Here is a 15498-nt window from a genome sequence, read left to right as displayed (position 1 = left end):
AGGCTCTGGTGTGGTGTAACTGGCCTCAGCCAGCAGCCACAGGCCCTGGTGTGGTGTAAGTGGCCTCAGCCAGAGCCACAGGCCCTGATGTGGTGTAAGTGGCCCCAGCCGGTCACTCAGGCCCTGGTGTGGTGTAGGTGGCATCAGCCAGCAGCCACAGGCCCTGGTGTGGTGTAAGTCGCCTCAGCCAGAAGCCACAGGCACTGGTGTGGTGTAAGTGGCCTCAGCCAGCAGCAAAAGGGCCCTGGTGTGGTGTAAGTCGCCTCAGCCAGCAGCCACAGGCCCTGGTGTGGTGTAGGTGGCCTCAGCCAGCAGCCACAGGCCCTGGTGTGGTGTAAGTGGCCTCAGCCAGCAGCCACAGGCCCTGTTGTGGTGTAAGTGGCCTCAGCCAGCAGCCACAGGCCCTGGTGTGGTGTAAGTGGCCTCAGCCAGTGCCACAGGCCCTGGTGTGGTGTAAGTGGCCTGAGCAAGAGCCACAGACCCTGGTGTGGTATAATTGGCCTCAGCCAGCAGCCACAGGCCCTGGTGTGGTGTAAGTCGCCTCAGACAGAAGCCACAGGCACTGGTGTGGTGTAAGTGGCCTCAGCCAGCAGCAAAAGGGCCCTGGTGTGGTATAAGTCGCCTCAGCCAGCAGCCACAGGCCCTGGTGTGGTGTAGGTGGCCTCAGCCAGCAGCCACAGGCCCTGGTGTGGTGTAAGTGGCCTGAGCAAGAGCCACATACCCTGGTGTGGTGTAATTGGCCTCAATAGCAACTAATGCCCTGGTGTGGTGTAACTGGTGTGGTGTAAGTGGCCTCAGCCAGAGCCACAGGCCCTGATGTGGTGTAAGTGGCCCCAGCCGGTCACTCAGGCCCTGGTGTGGTGTAGGTGGCATCAGCTAGCAGCACAAGACATTGGAAAACAGCCAAAAGCAATGTCGTTAATGTGCCCTCATTAATGGGCAGCTGCTTTTGGTCTTTTAATACACCCCTTCTCTGGATCAAAAGCGGTTCAATGACATGAAAATGAAAGGCTTACAGCACCAGGTATTCCCAGGCAGTCTCCCATCCAAGTACTAACCAAGCCCAGCCCTGCTCAGCTTCCGAGATCAGACGAGGTCAGGCGTGCTCAGGGTGGTATGGCCATAAGCTGCTGGCCCCAGCACAATGTCTCAATTTATGGATTCAGGTGATTAGGTGGCAAGTACCTGAAGTTACGAAGACAATCCTATAACCCTACCTTGATGTTTGCATAATACCCTAACCCAAAGGCTCAGTTTAGCATTTATCCAACAGCACAGGCCCTGGATTGTTGAAGATGGCCTCAGGAACCAGCACAGGGCCTGGTGTGTTGTACATGGCCACAGCTAGCAGCACAGGGCCTGGTTTGGTGAAGATGGCCTCGGCCAGAAGCGCAGGGCCTGGTGTGATGTGAGTGGCCTGAGCAAGAGCCACAGGCCCTGGTGTGGTGTAATTGGCCTCAATAGCAACTAAGGCCCTGGTGTGGTGTAAGTGGCCTGAGCAAGAGCCACATACCCTGGTGTGGTGTAATTGGCCTCAATAGCAACTAAGGCCCTGGTGTGGTGTAGGTGGCCTCAGCCAGCAGCCACAGGCCCTGGTGTGGTGTAAGTGGCCTCAGCCAGAGCAACAGGCCCTGATGTGGTGTAAGTGGCCCCAGCCGGTCACTCAGGCCCTGGTGTGGTGTAGGTGGCATCAGCTAGCAGCACAAGACATTGGAAAACAGCCAAAAGCAATGTCGTTAATGTGCCCTCATTAATGGGGAGCTGCTTCTGGTCTTTTAATACACCCCTTCTCTGGATCAAAAGCGGTTCAATGACATGAAAATCAAAGGCTTACAGCACCAGGTATTCCCAGGCAGTCTCCCATCCAAGTACTAACCAAGCCCAGCCCTGCTTAGCTTCCGAGATCAGACGAGGTCAGGCGTGCTCAGGGTGGTATGGCCGTAAGCTGCTGGCCCCAGCACAATGTCTCAATTTATGGATTCAAGTGATTAGGTGGCAAGTACCTGAAGTTACGAAGACAATCCTATAACCATACCTTCATGTTTGCATAATACCCTAACCAAAAGGCTCAGTTTGGCATTTATCCAACAGCACAGGCCCTGGATTGTTGAAGATGGCCTCAAGAACCAGCACAGGACCTGGTGTGTTTTACATGGCCACAGCAAGCAGCACAGGGCCTGGTTTGGTGAAGATGGCCTCAGCAAGCAGCCACAGGCCCTGGTTTGGTGTAAGTGGCCTCAGCTAGCAGCCACAGGCCCTGGTGTGGTGTGAGTGGCCTCAGCCAGCAGCCACAGGCCCTGGTGTGGTCTAAGTGGCCTCAGCCAGTGCCACAGGCCCTGGTGTGGTGTAAGTGGCCTAAGCCAGAGCCACAGGCCCTGGTGTGGTGTAAGTGGCCTAAGCCAGAGCCACAGGCCCTGGTGTGGTGTAAGTGGCCTGAGCAAGAACCACAGGGCCTGGTTTGGTGAAGATGGCCTCGGCCAGAAGCGCAGGGCCTGGTGTGATGTGAGTGGCCTGAGCAAGAGCCACAGGCCCTGGTGTGGTGTAAGTGGCCTCAGCCAGCAGCCACAGGCCCTGGTGTGGTGTAAGTGGCCTCAGCCAGAAGCCACATGCACTGGTGTGTTGTAAGTGGCCTCAGCCAGCAGCAAAAGGGCCCTGGTGTGGTGTAGGTGGCCTCAGCCAGCAGCCACAGGCCCTGGTGTGGTGTAAGTGGCCTCAATAGCAACTAAGGCCCTGGTGTGGTGTAAGTGGCTTCAGCCAGCAGCCACAGGCCCTGGTGTGGTGTAAGTGGCCTCAGCCAGCAGCCACAGGCCCTGGTGTGGTGTAGGTGGCCTCAGCCAGCAGCCACAGGCCCTGGTGTGGTGTAAGTGGCCTCAATAGCAACTAAGGCCCTGGTGTGGTGTAAGTGGCTTCAGCCAGCAGCCACAGGCTCTGGTGTGGTGTAACTGGCCTCAGCCAGCAGCCACAGGCCCTGGTGTGGTGTAAGTGGCCTCAGCCAGAGCCACAGGCCCTGATGTGGTGTAAGTGGCCCCAGCCGGTCACTCAGGCCCTGGTGTGGTGTAGGTGGCATCAGCTAGCAGCACAAAACATTGGAAAACAGCCAAAAGCAGTGTCGTTAATGTGCCCTCATTAATGGGGAGCTGCTTCTGGTCTTTTAATACACCCCTTCTCTGGATCAAAAGCGGTTCAATGACATGAAAATTAAAGGCTTACAGCACCAGGTATTCCCAGGAAGTCTCCCATCCAAGTACTAACCAAGCCCAGCCCTGCTTAGCTTCCGAGATCAGACAAGGTCGGGCGTGCTCAGGGTGGTATGGCCGTAAGCTGCTGGGCCCAGCACAATGTCTCAATTTATGGATTCAAGTGATTAGGTGGCAAGTACCTGAAGTTACGAAGACAATCCTATAACCATACCTGCATGTTTGCATAATACCCTAACCCAAAGGCTCAGTTTGGCATTTATCCAACAGCACAGGCCCTGGATTGTTGAAGATGGCCTCAGGAAACAGCACAGGGCCTGGTGTGTTGTACATGGCCACAGCAAGCAGCACAGGGCCTGGTTTGGTGAAGATGGCCTCGGCCAGAAGCACAGGGCCTGGTGTGATATGAGTGGCCTGAGCAAGAGCCACAGGCCCTGGTGTGGTGTAAGTGGCCTGAGCAAGAGCCACAGGCCCTGGTGTGGTGTAGGTGGCCTCAGCCAGCAGCCACAGGCCCTGGTGTGGTGTAGGTGGCCTCAGCCAGCAGCCACAAGCCCTTGTGTGGTGTAAGTGGCCTCAGCCAGCAGCCACAGGCCCTGGTGTGGTGTAAGTGGCCTCAGCCAGTGCCACAGGCCCTGGTGTGGTGTAAGTGGCCTGAGCAAGAGCCACAGGCTCTGGTGTGGTGTAATTGGCCTCAATAGCAACTAAGGCCCTGGTTTTGTGTATGTGGCCTCAGCCAGCAAATAAGGCCGTGGCGTGGTGTAGGTGGCATCAGCTAGCAGCACAAGACATTGGAAAACAGCCAAAAGCAATGTCGTTAATGTGCCCTCATTAATGGGCAGCTGCTTTTGGTCTTTTAATACACCCCTTCTCTGGATCAAAAGCGGTTCAATGACATGAAAATCAAAGGCTTACAGCACCAGGTATTCCCAGGCAGTCTCCCATCCAAGTACTAACCAAGCCCAGCCCTGCTTAGCTTCCGAGATCAGACGAGGTCGGGCGTGCTCAGGGTGGTATGGCCGTAAGCTGCTGGCCCCAGCACAATGTCTCAATTTATGGATTCAAGTGATTAGGTGGCAAGTACCTGAAGTTACGAAGACAATCCTATAACCATACCTGCATGTTTGCATAATACCCTAACCCAAAGGCTCAGTTTGGCATTTATCCAACAGCACAGGCCCTGGATTGTTGAAGATGGCGTCAGGAACCAGCACAGGGCCTGGTGTGTTGTACATGGCCACGGCAAGCAGCACAGGGCCTGGTTTGGTGAAGATGGCCTCGGCCAGAAGCACAGGGCCTGGTGTGATATGAGTGGCCTGAGCAAGAGCCACAGGCCCTGGTGTGTTGTAAGTGGCCTCAGCCAGCAGCCACAGGCCCTGGTGTGGTGTAGGTGGCCTCAGCCAGCAGCCACAGGCCCTTGTGTGGTGTAATTGGCCTCAATAGCAACTAAGGCCCTGGTGTGGTGTAGGTGGCCTCAGCCAGCAGCCACAGGCCCTGGTGTGGTGTAAGTGGCCTCAGCCAGTGCCACAGGCCCTGGTGTGGTGTAAGTGGCCTGAGCAAGAGCCACAGACCCTGGTGTGGTGTAATTGGCCTCAATAGCAACTAAGGCCCTGGTGTGGTGTAGGTGGCCTCAGCCAGCAGCCACAGGCCCTGGTGTGGTGTAAGTGGCCTCAGCCAGCAGCCACAGGCCCTGGTGTGGTGTAAGTGGCATCAGCTAGCAGCACAAGACATTGGAAATCAGCCAAAAGCAATGTCGTTAATGTGCCCTCATTAATGGGCAGCTGCTTTTGGTCTTTTAATACACCCCTTCTCTGGATCAAAAGCGGTTCAATGACATGAAAATGAAAGGCTTACAGCACCAGGTATTCCCAGGCAGTCTCCCATCCAAGTACTAACCAAGCCCAGCCCTGCTTAGCTTCCGAGATCAGACGAGGTCGGGCGTGCTCAGGGTGGTATGGCCGAAAGCTGCTGGCTCCAGCACAATGTCTCAATTTATGGATTCAAGTGATTAGGTGGCAAGTACCTGAAGTTACGAAGACAATCCTATAACCATACCTGCATGTTTGCATAATACCCTAACCCAAAGGCTCAGTTTGGCATTTATCCAACAGCACAGGCCCTGGATTGTTGAAGATGGCCTCTGGAACCAGCACAGGGCCTGGTGTGTTTTACATGGCCACAGCAAGCAGCACAGGGCCTGGTTTGGTGAAGATGGCCTCGGCCAGAAGCACAGGGCCTGGTGTGATATGAGTGGCCTGAGCAAGAGCCACAAGCCCTGGTGTGTTGTAAGTGGCCTCAGCCAGCAGCCACAGGCCCTGGTGTGGTGTAGGTGGCCTCAGCCAGCAGCCACAGGCCCTTGTGTGGTGTAATTGGCCTCAATAGCAACTAATGCCCTGGTGTGGTGAAGATGGCCTCAGCAAGCAGCCACAGGCCCTGGTTTGGTGTAAGTGGCCTCAGCCAGCAGCCACAGGCCCTGGTGTGGTGTAAGTGGCCTCAGCCAGCAGCCACAGGCCCTGGTGTGGTCTAAGTGGCCTCAGCCAGTGCCACAGGCCCTGGTGTGGTGTAAGTGGCCTGAGTAAGAGCCACAGGCCCTGGTGTGGTGTAAGTGGCCTCAGCCAGCAGCCACAGGCCCTGGTGTGGTGTAAGTGGCCTGAGCAAGTGCCACAGGCCCTGGTGTGGTGTAAGTGGCCTAAGCCAGAGCCACAGGCCCTGGTGTGGTGTAAGTGGCCTGAGCAAGAGCCACAGGGCCTGGTTTGGTGAAGATGGCCTCGGCCAGAAGCGCAGGGCCTGGTGTGATGTGAGTGGCCTGAGCAAGAGCCACAGGCCCTGGTGTGGTGTAAGTGGCCTCAGCCAGCAGCCACAGGCCCTGGTGTGGTGTAAGTCGCCTCAGCCAGAAGCCACAGGCACTGGTGTGGTGTAAGTGGCCTCAGCCAGCAGCAAAAGGGCCCTGGTGTGGTGTAAGTCGCCTCAGCCAGCAGCCACAAGCCCTGGTGTGGTGTAGATGGCCTCAGCCAGCAGCCACAGGCCCTGGTGTGGTGTAAGTGGCCTCAGCCAGCGGCCACAGGCCCTGGTGTGGTGTAAGTGGCCTGAGCAAGAGCCACAGGCCCTGGTGTGGTGTAAGTGGCCTGAGCAAGAGCCACAGATCCTGGTGTGGTGTAATTGGCCTCAATAGCAACTAATGCCCTGGTGTGGTGTAGGTGGCCTCAGCCAGCAGCCACAGGCCCTGGTGTGGTGAAAGTGGCCTCAGCCAGAGCCACAGGCCCTGGTGTGGTGTAAGTGGCCTGAGCAAGAGCCACAGGCCCTGGTGTGGTGTAATTGGCCTCAATAGCAACTAAGGCCCTGGTTTGGTGTATGTGGCCTCAGCCAGCAAATAAGGCCGTGGTGTGGTGTAGGTGGCATCAGCTAGCAGCACAAGACATTGGAAAACAGCCAAAAGCAATGTCGTTAATGTGCCCTCATTAATGGGCAGCTGCTTTTGGTCTTTTAATACACCCCTTCTCTGGATCAAAAGCGGTTCAATGACATGAAAATGAAAGGCTTACAGCACCAGGTATTCCCAGGCAGTCTCCCATCCAAGTACTAACCAAGCCCAGCCCTGCTTAGCTTCCGAGATCAGACGAGGTCGGGCGTGCTCAGGGTGGTATGGCCGTAAGCTGCTGGCCCCAGCACAATGTCTCAATTTATGGATTCAAGTGATTAGGTGGCAAGTACCTGAAGTTACGAAGACAATCCTATAACCATACCTGCATGTTTGCATAATACCCTAACCCAAAGGCTCAGTTTGGCATTTATCCAACAGCACAGGCCCTGGATTGTTGAAGATGGCGTCAGGAACCAGCACAGGGCCTGGTGTGTTGTACATGGCCACAGCAAGCAGCACAGGGCCTGGTTTGGTGAAGATGGCCTCGGCCAGAAGCACAGGGCCTGGTGTGATATGAGTGGCCTGAGCAAGAGCCACAGGCCCTGGTGTGTTGTAAGTGGCCTCAGCCAGCAGCCACAGGCCCTGGTGTGGTGTAGGTGGCCTCAGCCAGCAGCCACAGGCCCTTGTGTGGTGTAATTGGCCTCAATAGCAACTAAGGCCCTGGTGTGGTGTAGGTGGCCTCAGCCAGCAGCCACAGGCCCTGGTGTGGTGTAAGTGGCCTCAGCCAGCAGCCACAGGCCCTGGTGTGGTGTAAGTGGCATCAGCTAGCAGCACAAGACATTGGAAAACAGCCAAAAGCAATGTCGTTAATGTGCCCTCATTAATGGGGAGCTGCTTTTGGTCTTTTAATACACCCCTTCTCTGGATCAAAAGCGGTTCAATGACATGAAAATGAAAGGCTTACAGCACCAGGTATTCCCAGGCAGTCTCCCATCCAAGTACTAACCAAGCCCAGCCCTGCTTAGCTTCCGAGATCAGACGAGGTCGGGCGTGCTCAGGGTGGTATGGCCGTAAGCTGCTGGCCCCAGCACAATGTCTCAATTTATGGATTCAAGTGATTAGGTGGCAAGTACCTGAAGTTACGAAGACAATCCTATAACCATACCTGCATGTTTGCATAATACCCTAACCCAAAGGCTCAGTTTGGCATTTATCCAACAGCACAGGCCCTGGATTGTTGAAGATGGCCTCAAGAACCAGCACAGGACCTGGTGTGTTTTACATGGCCACAGCAAGCAGCACAGGGCCTGGTTTGGTGAAGATGGCCTCAGCAAGCAGCCACAGGCCCTGGTTTGGTGTAAGTGGCCTCAGCCAGCAGCCACAGGCCCTGGTGTGGTGTAAGTGGCCTCAGCCAGCAGCCACAGGCCCTGGTGTGGTCTAAGTGGCCTCAGCCAGTGCCACAGGCCCTGGTGTGGTGTAAGTGGCCTGAGTAAGAGCCACAGGCCCTGGTGTGGTGTAAGTGGCCTCAGCCAGCAGCCACAGGCCCTGGTGTGGTGTAAGTGGCCTGAGCAAGTGCCACAGGCCCTGGTGTGGTGTAAGTGGCCTAAGCCAGAGCCACAGGCCCTGGTGTGGTGTAAGTGGCCTGAGCAAGAGCCACAGGGCCTGGTTTGGTGAAGATGGCCTCGGCCAGAAGCGCAGGGCCTGGTGTGATGTGAGTGGCCTGAGCAAGAGCCACAGGCCCTGGTGTGGTGTAAGTGGCCTCAGCCAGCAGCCACAGGCCCTGGTGTGGTGTAAGTCGCCTCAGCCAGAAGCCACAGGCACTGGTGTGGTGTAAGTGGCCTCAGCCAGCAGCAAAAGGGCCCTGGTGTGGTGTAAGTCGCCTCAGCCAGCAGCCACAGGCCCTGGTGTGGTGTAGATGGCCTCAGCCAGCAGCCACAGGCCCTGGTGTGGTGTAAGTGGCCTCAGCCAGCGGCCACAGGCCCTGGTGTGGTCTAAGTGGCCTCAGCCAGAAGCACAGGGCCTGGTGTGATATGAGTGGCCTGAGCAAGAGCCACAGGCCCTGGTGTGGTGTAAGTGGCCTGAGCAAGAGCCACAGGCCCTGGTGTGGTGTAAGTGGCCTGAGCAAGAGCCACAGGCCCTGGTGTGGTGTAGGTGGCCTCAGCCAGCAGCCACAGGCCCTGGTGTGGTGTAGGTGGCCTCAGCCAGCAGCCACAAGCCCTTGTGTGGTGTAAGTGGCCTCAGCCAGCAGCCACAGGCCCTGGTGTGGTGTAAGTGGCCTCAGCCAGTGCCACAGGCCCTGGTGTGGTGTAAGTGGCCTGAGCAAGAGCCACAGACCATGGTGTGGTGTAATTGGCCTCAATAGCAACTAAGGCCCTGGTGTGGTGTAAGTGGCCTCAGCCAGCAGCCACAGGCCCTGGTGTGGTGTAAGTGGCCTCAGCCAGCAGCCACAGGCCCTGGTGTGGTGTAAGTGGCCTCAGCCAGCAGCCACAGGCCCTGGTGTGGTGTAAGTGGCCTGAGCAAGTGCCACAGGCCCTGGTGTGGTGTAAGTGGCCTAAGCCAGAGCCACAGGCCCTGGTGTGGTGTAAGTGGCCTGAGCAAGAGCCACAGGGCCTGGTTTGGTGAAGATGGCCTCGGCCAGAAGCGCAGGGCCTGGTGTGATGTGAGTGGCCTGAGCAAGAGCCACAGGCCCTGGTGTGGTGTAAGTGGCCTCAGCCAGCAGCCACAGGCCCTGGTGTGGTGTAAGTCGCCTCAGCCAGAAGCCACAGGCACTGGTGTGGTGTAAGTGGCCTCAGCCAGCAGCAAAAGGGCCCTGGTGTGGTGTAAGTCGCCTCAGCCAGCAGCCACAGGCCCTGGTGTGGTGTAGATGGCCTCAGCCAGCAGCCACAGGCCCTGGTGTGGTGTAAGTGGCCTCAGCCAGCGGCCACAGGCCCTGGTGTGGTCTAAGTGGCCTCAGCCAGAAGCACAGGGCCTGGTGTGATATGAGTGGCCTGAGCAAGAGCCACAGGCCCTGGTGTGGTGTAAGTGGCCTGAGCAAGAGCCACAGGCCCTGGTGTGGTGTAAGTGGCCTGAGCAAGAGCCACAGGCCCTGGTGTGGTGTAGGTGGCCTCAGCCAGCAGCCACAGGCCCTGGTGTGGTGTAGGTGGCCTCAGCCAGCAGCCACAAGCCCTTGTGTGGTGTAAGTGGCCTCAGCCAGCAGCCACAGGCCCTGGTGTGGTGTAAGTGGCCTCAGCCAGTGCCACAGGCCCTGGTGTGGTGTAAGTGGCCTGAGCAAGAGCCACAGACCATGGTGTGGTGTAATTGGCCTCAATAGCAACTAAGGCCCTGGTGTGGTGTAAGTGGCCTCAGCCAGCAGCCACAGGCCCTGGTGTGGTGTAAGTGGCCTCAGCCAGCAGCCACAGGCCCTGGTGTGGTGTAAGTGGCCTCAGCCAGCAGCCACAGGCCCTGGTGTGGTGTAAGTGGCCTCAGCCAGAGCCACAGGCCCTGGTGTGGTGTAAGTGGCCTCAGCCAGTGCCTCAGGCCCTGGTGTGGTGTAGGTGGCCTGAGCAAGAGCCAAAGACCCTGGTGTGGTGTAATTGGCCTCAATAGCAACTAAGGCCCTGGTTTGGTGTAGGTGGCATCAGCTAGCAGCACAAGACATTGGAAAACAGCCAAAAGCAATGTCGTTAATGTACCCTCATTAATGGGCAGCTGCTTTTGGTCTTTTAATACACCCCTTCTCTGGATCAAAAGCGGTTCAATGACATGAAAATGAAAGGCTTACAGCACCAGGTTTTCCCAGGCAGTCTCCCATCCAAGTACTAACCAAGCCCAGCCCTGCTTAGCTTCCGAGATCAGACGAGGTCGGGCGTGCTCAGGGTGGTATGGCCGTAAGCTGCTGGCTCCAGCACAATGTCTCAATTTATGGATTCAAGTGATTAGGTGGCAAGTACCTGAAGTTACGAAGATAATCCTATAACCATACCTGCATGTTTGCATAATACCCTAACCCAAAGGCTCAGTTTGGCATTTATCCAACAGCACAGGCCCTGGATTGTTGAAGATGGCCTCAGGAACCAGCACAGGGCCTGATGTGTTGTACATGGCCACAGCAAGCAGCACAGGCCCTGGTGTGGTGTAGATGGCCTCAGCCAGCAGCCACAGGCCCTGGTGTGGTGTAGGTGGCCTCAGCCAGCAGCCACAGGCCCTGGTGTGGTCTAAGTGGCCTCAGCCAGAAGCACAGGGCCTGGTGTGATATGAGTGGCCTGAGCAAGAGCCACAGGCCCTGGTGTGGTGTAAGTGGCCTGAGCAAGAGCCACAGGCCCTGGTGTGGTGTAAGTGGCCTGAGCAAGAGCCACAGGCCCTGGTGTGGTGTAGGTGGCCTCAGCCAGCAGCCACAAGCCCTTGTGTGGTGTAAGTGGCCTCAGCCAGCAGCCACAGGCCCTGGTGTGGTGTAAGTGGCCTCAGCCAGTGCCACAGGCCCTGGTGTGGTGTAAGTGGCCTGAGCAAGAGCCACAGACCATGGTGTGGTGTAATTGGCCTCAATAGCAACTAAGGCCCTGGTGTGGTGTAGGTGGCCTAAGCCAGCAGCCACAGGCCCTGGTGTGGTGTAAGTGGCCTCAGCCAGCAGCCACAGGCCCTGGTGTGGTGTAAGTCGCCTCAGCCAGAAGCCACAGGCACTGGTGTGGTGTAAGTGGCCTCAGCCAGCAGCAAAAGGGCCCTGGTGTGGTGTAAGTCGCCTCAGCCAGCAGCCACAGGCCCTGGTGTGGTGTAAGTGGCCTCAGCCAGAGCCACAGGCCCTGATGTGGTGTAAGTGGCCCCAGCCGGTCACTCAGGCCCTGGTGTGGTGTAGGTGGCATCAGCTAGCAGCCACAGGCCCTGGTGTGGTGTAAGTCGCCTCAGCCAGAAGCCACAGGCACTGGTGTGGTGTAAGTGGCCTCAGCCAGCAGCAAAAGGGCCCTGGTGTGGTGTAAGTCGCCTCAGCCAGCAGCCACAGGCCCTGGTGTGGTGTAGGTGGCCTCAGCCAGCAGCCACAGGCCCTGGTGTGGTGTAAGTGGCCTCAGCCAGCAGCCACAGGCCCTGTTGTGGTGTAAGTGGCCTCAGCCAGCAGCCACAGGCCCTGGTGTGGTGTAAGTGGCCTCAGCCAGTGCCACAGGCCCTGGTGTGGTGTAAGTGGCCTGAGCAAGAGCCACAGACCCTGGTGTGGTATAATTGGCCTCAGCCAGCAGCCACAGGCCCTGGTGTGGTGTAAGTCGCCTCAGACAGAAGCCACAGGCACTGGTGTGGTGTAAGTGGCCTCAGCCAGCAGCAAAAGGGCCCTGGTGTGGTATAAGTCGCCTCAGCCAGCAGCCACAGGCCCTGGTGTGGTGTAGGTGGCCTCAGCCAGCAGCCACAGGCCCTGGTGTGGTGTAAGTGGCCTGAGCAAGAGCCACATACCCTGGTGTGGTGTAATTGGCCTCAATAGCAACTAATGCCCTGGTGTGGTGTAAGTGGCCTCAGCCAGCAGCCACAGGCCCTGGTGTGGTGTAAGTGGCCTCAGCCAGAGCCACAGGCCCTGATGTGGTGTAAGTGGCCCCAGCCGGTCACTCAGGCCCTGGTGTGGTGTAGGTGGCATCAGCTAGCAGCACAAGACATTGGAAAACAGCCAAAAGCAATGTCGTTAATGTGCCCTCATTAATGGGCAGCTGCTTTTGGTCTTTTAATACACCCCTTCTCTGGATCAAAAGCGGTTCAATGACATTAAAATGAAAGGCTTACAGCACCAGGTATTCCCAGGCAGTTTCCCATCCAAGTACTAACCAAGCCCAGCCCTGCTCAGCTTCCGAGATCAGACGAGGTCGGGCGTGCTCAGGGTGGTATGGCCGTAAGCTGCTGGGCCCAGCACAATGTCTCAATTTATGGATTCAGGTGATTAGGTGGCAAGTACCTGAAGTTACGAAGACAATACTATAACCCTACCTTCATGTTTGCATAATACCCTAACCCAAAGGCTCAGTTTAGCATTTATCCAACAGCACAGGCCCTGGATTGTTGAAGATGGCCTCAGGAACCAGCACAGGGCCTGGTGTGTTGTACATGGCCACAGCTAGCAGCACAGGGCCTGGTTTGGTGAAGATGGCCTCGGCCAGAAGCGCAGGGCCTGGTGTGATGTGAGTGGCCTGAGCAAGAGCCACAGGCCCTGGTGTGGTGTAATTGGCCTCAATAGCAACTAAGGCCCTGGTGTGGTGTAAGTGGCCTGAGCAAGAGCCACATACCCTGGTGTGGTGTAATTGGCCTCAATAGCAACTAAGGCCCTGGTGTGGTGTAGGTGGCCTCAGCCAGCAGCCACAGGCCCTGGTGTGGTGTAAGTGGCCTCAGCCAGAGCAACAGGCCCTGATGTGGTGTAAGTGGCCCCAGCCGGTCACTCAGGCCCTGGTGTGGTGTAGGTGGCATCAGCTAGCAGCACAAGACATTGGAAAACAGCCAAAAGCAATGTCGTTAATGTGCCCTCATTAATGGGGAGCTGCTTCTGGTCTTTTAATACACCCCTTCTCTGGATCAAAAGCGGTTCAATGACATGAAAATCAAAGGCTTACAGCACCAGGTATTCCCAGGCAGTCTCCCATCCAAGTACTAACCAAGCCCAGCCCTGCTTAGCTTCCGAGATCAGACGAGGTCGGGCGTGCTCAGGGTGGTATGGCCGTAAGCTGCTGGCCCCAGCACAATGTCTCAATTTATGGATTCAAGTGATTAGGTGGCAAGTACCTGAAGTTACGAAGACAATCCTATAACCATACCTGCATGTTTGCATAATACCCTAACCAAAAGGCTCAGTTTGGCATTTATCCAACAGCACAGGCCCTGGATTGTTGAAGATGGCCTCAGGAACCAGCACAGGACCTGGTGTGTTTTACATGGCCACAGCAAGCAGCACAGGGCCTGGTTTGGTGAAGATGGCCTCAGCAAGCAGCCACAGGCCCTGGTTTGGTGTAAGTGGCCTCAGCTAGCAGCCACAGGCCCTGGTGTGGTGTGAGTGGCCTCAGCCAGCAGCCACAGGCCCTGGTGTGGTCTAAGTGGCCTCAGCCAGTGCCACAGGCCCTGGTGTGGTGTAAGTGGCCTAAGCCAGAGCCACAGGCCCTGGTGTGGTGTAAGTGGCCTCAACAGCAAATAAGGCCCTGGTGTGGTGTAAGTGGCCTGAGCAAGAACCACAGGGCCTGGTTTGGTGAAGATGGCCTCGGCCAGAAGCGCAGGGCCTGGTGTGATGTGAGTGGCCTGAGCAAGAGCCACAGGCCCTGGTGTGGTGTAAGTGGCCTCAGCCAGCAGCCACAGGCCCTGGTGTGGTGTAAGTCGCCTCAGCCAGAAGCCACAGGCACTGGTGTGGTGTAAGTGGCCTCAGCCAGCAGCAAAAGGGCCCTGGTGTGGTGTAAGTCGCCTCAGCCAGCAGCCACAGGCCCTGGTGTGGTGTAGGTGGCCTCAGCCAGCAGCCACAGGCCCTGGTGTGGTGTAAGTGGCCTCAGCCAGCAGCCACAGGCCCTGGTGTGGTGTAAGTGGCCTCAGCCAGCAGCCACAGGCCCTGGTGTGGTGTAAGTGGCCTCAGCCAGTGCCACAGGCCCTGGTGTGGTGTAAGTGGCCTGAGCAAGAGCCACAGACCCTGGTGTGGTATAATTGGCCTCAGCCAGCAGCCACAGGCCCTGGTGTGGTGTAAGTCGCCTCAGACAGAAGCCACAGGCACTGGTGTGGTGTAAGTGGCCTCAGCCAGCAGCAAAAGGGCCCTGGTGTGGTATAAGTCGCCTCAGCCAGCAGCCACAGGCCCTGGTGTGGTGTAGGTGGCCTCAGCCACCAGCCACAGGCCCTGGTGTGGTGTAAGTAGCCTCAGCCAGCAGCCACAGGCCCTGGTGTGGTGTAAGTGGCCTCAGCCAGCAGCCACAGGCCCTGGTGTGGTGTAAGTGGCCTCAGCCAGTGCCACAGGCCCTGGTGTGGTGTAAGTGGCCTGAGCAAGAGCCACAGGCCCTGGTGTGGTGTAAGTGGCCTGAGCAAGAGCCACAGACCCTGGTGTGGTGTAATTGGCCTCAATAGCAACTAATGCCCTGGTGTGGTGTAGGTGGCCTCAGCCAGCAGCCACAGGCCCTGGTGTGGTGTAAGTGGCCTGAGCAAGAGCCACAGGCCCTGGTGTGGTGTAAGTGGCCTGAGCAAGAGCCACAGACCCTGGTGTGGTGTAATTGGCCTCAATAGCAACTAATGCCCTGGTGTGGTGTAAGTGGCCCCAGCCGGTCACTCAGGCCCTGGTGTGGTGTAAGTGGCCTCAGCTAGCAGCCACAGGCCCTGGTGTGGTGTGAGTGGCCTCAGCCAGCAGCCACAGGCCCTGGTGTGGTCTAAGTGGCCTCAACCAGTGCCACAGGCCCTGGTGTGGTGTAAGTGGCCTGAGCAAGAGCCACAGGCCCTGGTGTGGTGTAAGTGGCCTCAGCCAGCAGCCACAGGCCCTGGTGTGGTGTAAGTGGCCTGAGCAAGTGCCACAGGCCCTGGTGTGGTGTAAGTGGCCTAAGCCAGAGCCACAGGCCCTGGTGTGGTGTAAGTGGCCTCAATAGCAAATAAGGCCCTGGTGTGGTGTAAGTGGCCTGAGCAAGAACCACAGGGCCTGGTTTGGTGAAGATGGCCTCGGCCAGAAGCGCAGGGCCTGGTGTGATGTGAGTGGCCTGAGCAAGAGCCACAGGCCCTGGTGTGGTGTAATTGGCCTCAATAGCAACTAAGGCCCTGGTGTGGTGTAAGTGGCCTGAGTAAGAGCCACAGGCCCTGGTGTGGTGTAAGTGGCCTCAGCCAGCAGCCACAGGCCCTGGTGTGGTGTAAGTGGCCTGAGCAAGTGCCACAGGCCCTGGTGTGGTGTAAGTGGCCTAAGCCAGAGCCACAGGCCCTGGTGTGGTGTAAGTGGCCTGAGCAAGAGCCACAGGGCCTGGTTTGGTGAAGATGGCCTCGGCCAGAAGCGCAGGGCCT

The 15498-nt window shown here is 57.5% G+C and overlaps 6 non-coding genes and 4 pseudogenes across 6 annotated transcripts; all 10 read right to left on the bottom strand.

The window, feature by feature from the left end:
• Positions 1-1009: 1009 nt before the first annotated feature.
• LOC146715598 (5S ribosomal RNA) lies at positions 1010-1128 on the bottom strand (annotated as a pseudogene).
• Positions 1129-1827: 699 nt separating this feature from the next.
• LOC146715597 (5S ribosomal RNA) lies at positions 1828-1946 on the bottom strand. Its single transcript, XR_014919900.1, has one exon. It is a non-coding gene; the product is annotated as a 5S ribosomal RNA (ribosomal RNA).
• Positions 1947-3203: 1257 nt separating this feature from the next.
• On the bottom strand, positions 3204-3322 carry LOC146715596 (5S ribosomal RNA; annotated as a pseudogene).
• Positions 3323-4102: 780 nt separating this feature from the next.
• LOC146715595 (5S ribosomal RNA) lies at positions 4103-4221 on the bottom strand. The gene has a single exon (XR_014919519.1). It is a non-coding gene; the product is annotated as a 5S ribosomal RNA (ribosomal RNA).
• Positions 4222-5041: 820 nt separating this feature from the next.
• Positions 5042-5160, bottom strand: LOC146715594 (5S ribosomal RNA; annotated as a pseudogene).
• Positions 5161-6729: 1569 nt separating this feature from the next.
• Positions 6730-6848, bottom strand: LOC146715593 (5S ribosomal RNA). The gene has a single exon (XR_014919518.1). It is a non-coding gene; the product is annotated as a 5S ribosomal RNA (ribosomal RNA).
• Positions 6849-7512: 664 nt separating this feature from the next.
• On the bottom strand, positions 7513-7631 carry LOC146715592 (5S ribosomal RNA). Its single transcript, XR_014919517.1, has one exon. It is a non-coding gene; the product is annotated as a 5S ribosomal RNA (ribosomal RNA).
• A 2677-nt stretch (positions 7632-10308) lies between these two features.
• On the bottom strand, positions 10309-10427 carry LOC146715591 (5S ribosomal RNA). Its single transcript, XR_014919436.1, has one exon. It is a non-coding gene; the product is annotated as a 5S ribosomal RNA (ribosomal RNA).
• Positions 10428-12281: 1854 nt separating this feature from the next.
• LOC146715590 (5S ribosomal RNA) lies at positions 12282-12400 on the bottom strand (annotated as a pseudogene).
• Positions 12401-13099: 699 nt separating this feature from the next.
• Positions 13100-13218, bottom strand: LOC146715589 (5S ribosomal RNA). The gene has a single exon (XR_014919516.1). It is a non-coding gene; the product is annotated as a 5S ribosomal RNA (ribosomal RNA).
• Between the last annotated feature and the right edge of the window lie 2280 nt (positions 13219-15498).

This window comes from Copadichromis virginalis, linkage group LG3, assembly GCF_057382275.1.
Source record: "Copadichromis virginalis isolate Kocher_CV1m ecotype Utaka linkage group LG3, C_Virginalis_male_GT1.1, whole genome shotgun sequence".
Lineage (NCBI taxonomy): Eukaryota > Metazoa > Chordata > Actinopteri > Cichliformes > Cichlidae > Copadichromis > Copadichromis virginalis.
Note: the sequence above shows the minus strand (reverse complement) of the source record. Positions and strands in the feature narration are given on the sequence as shown.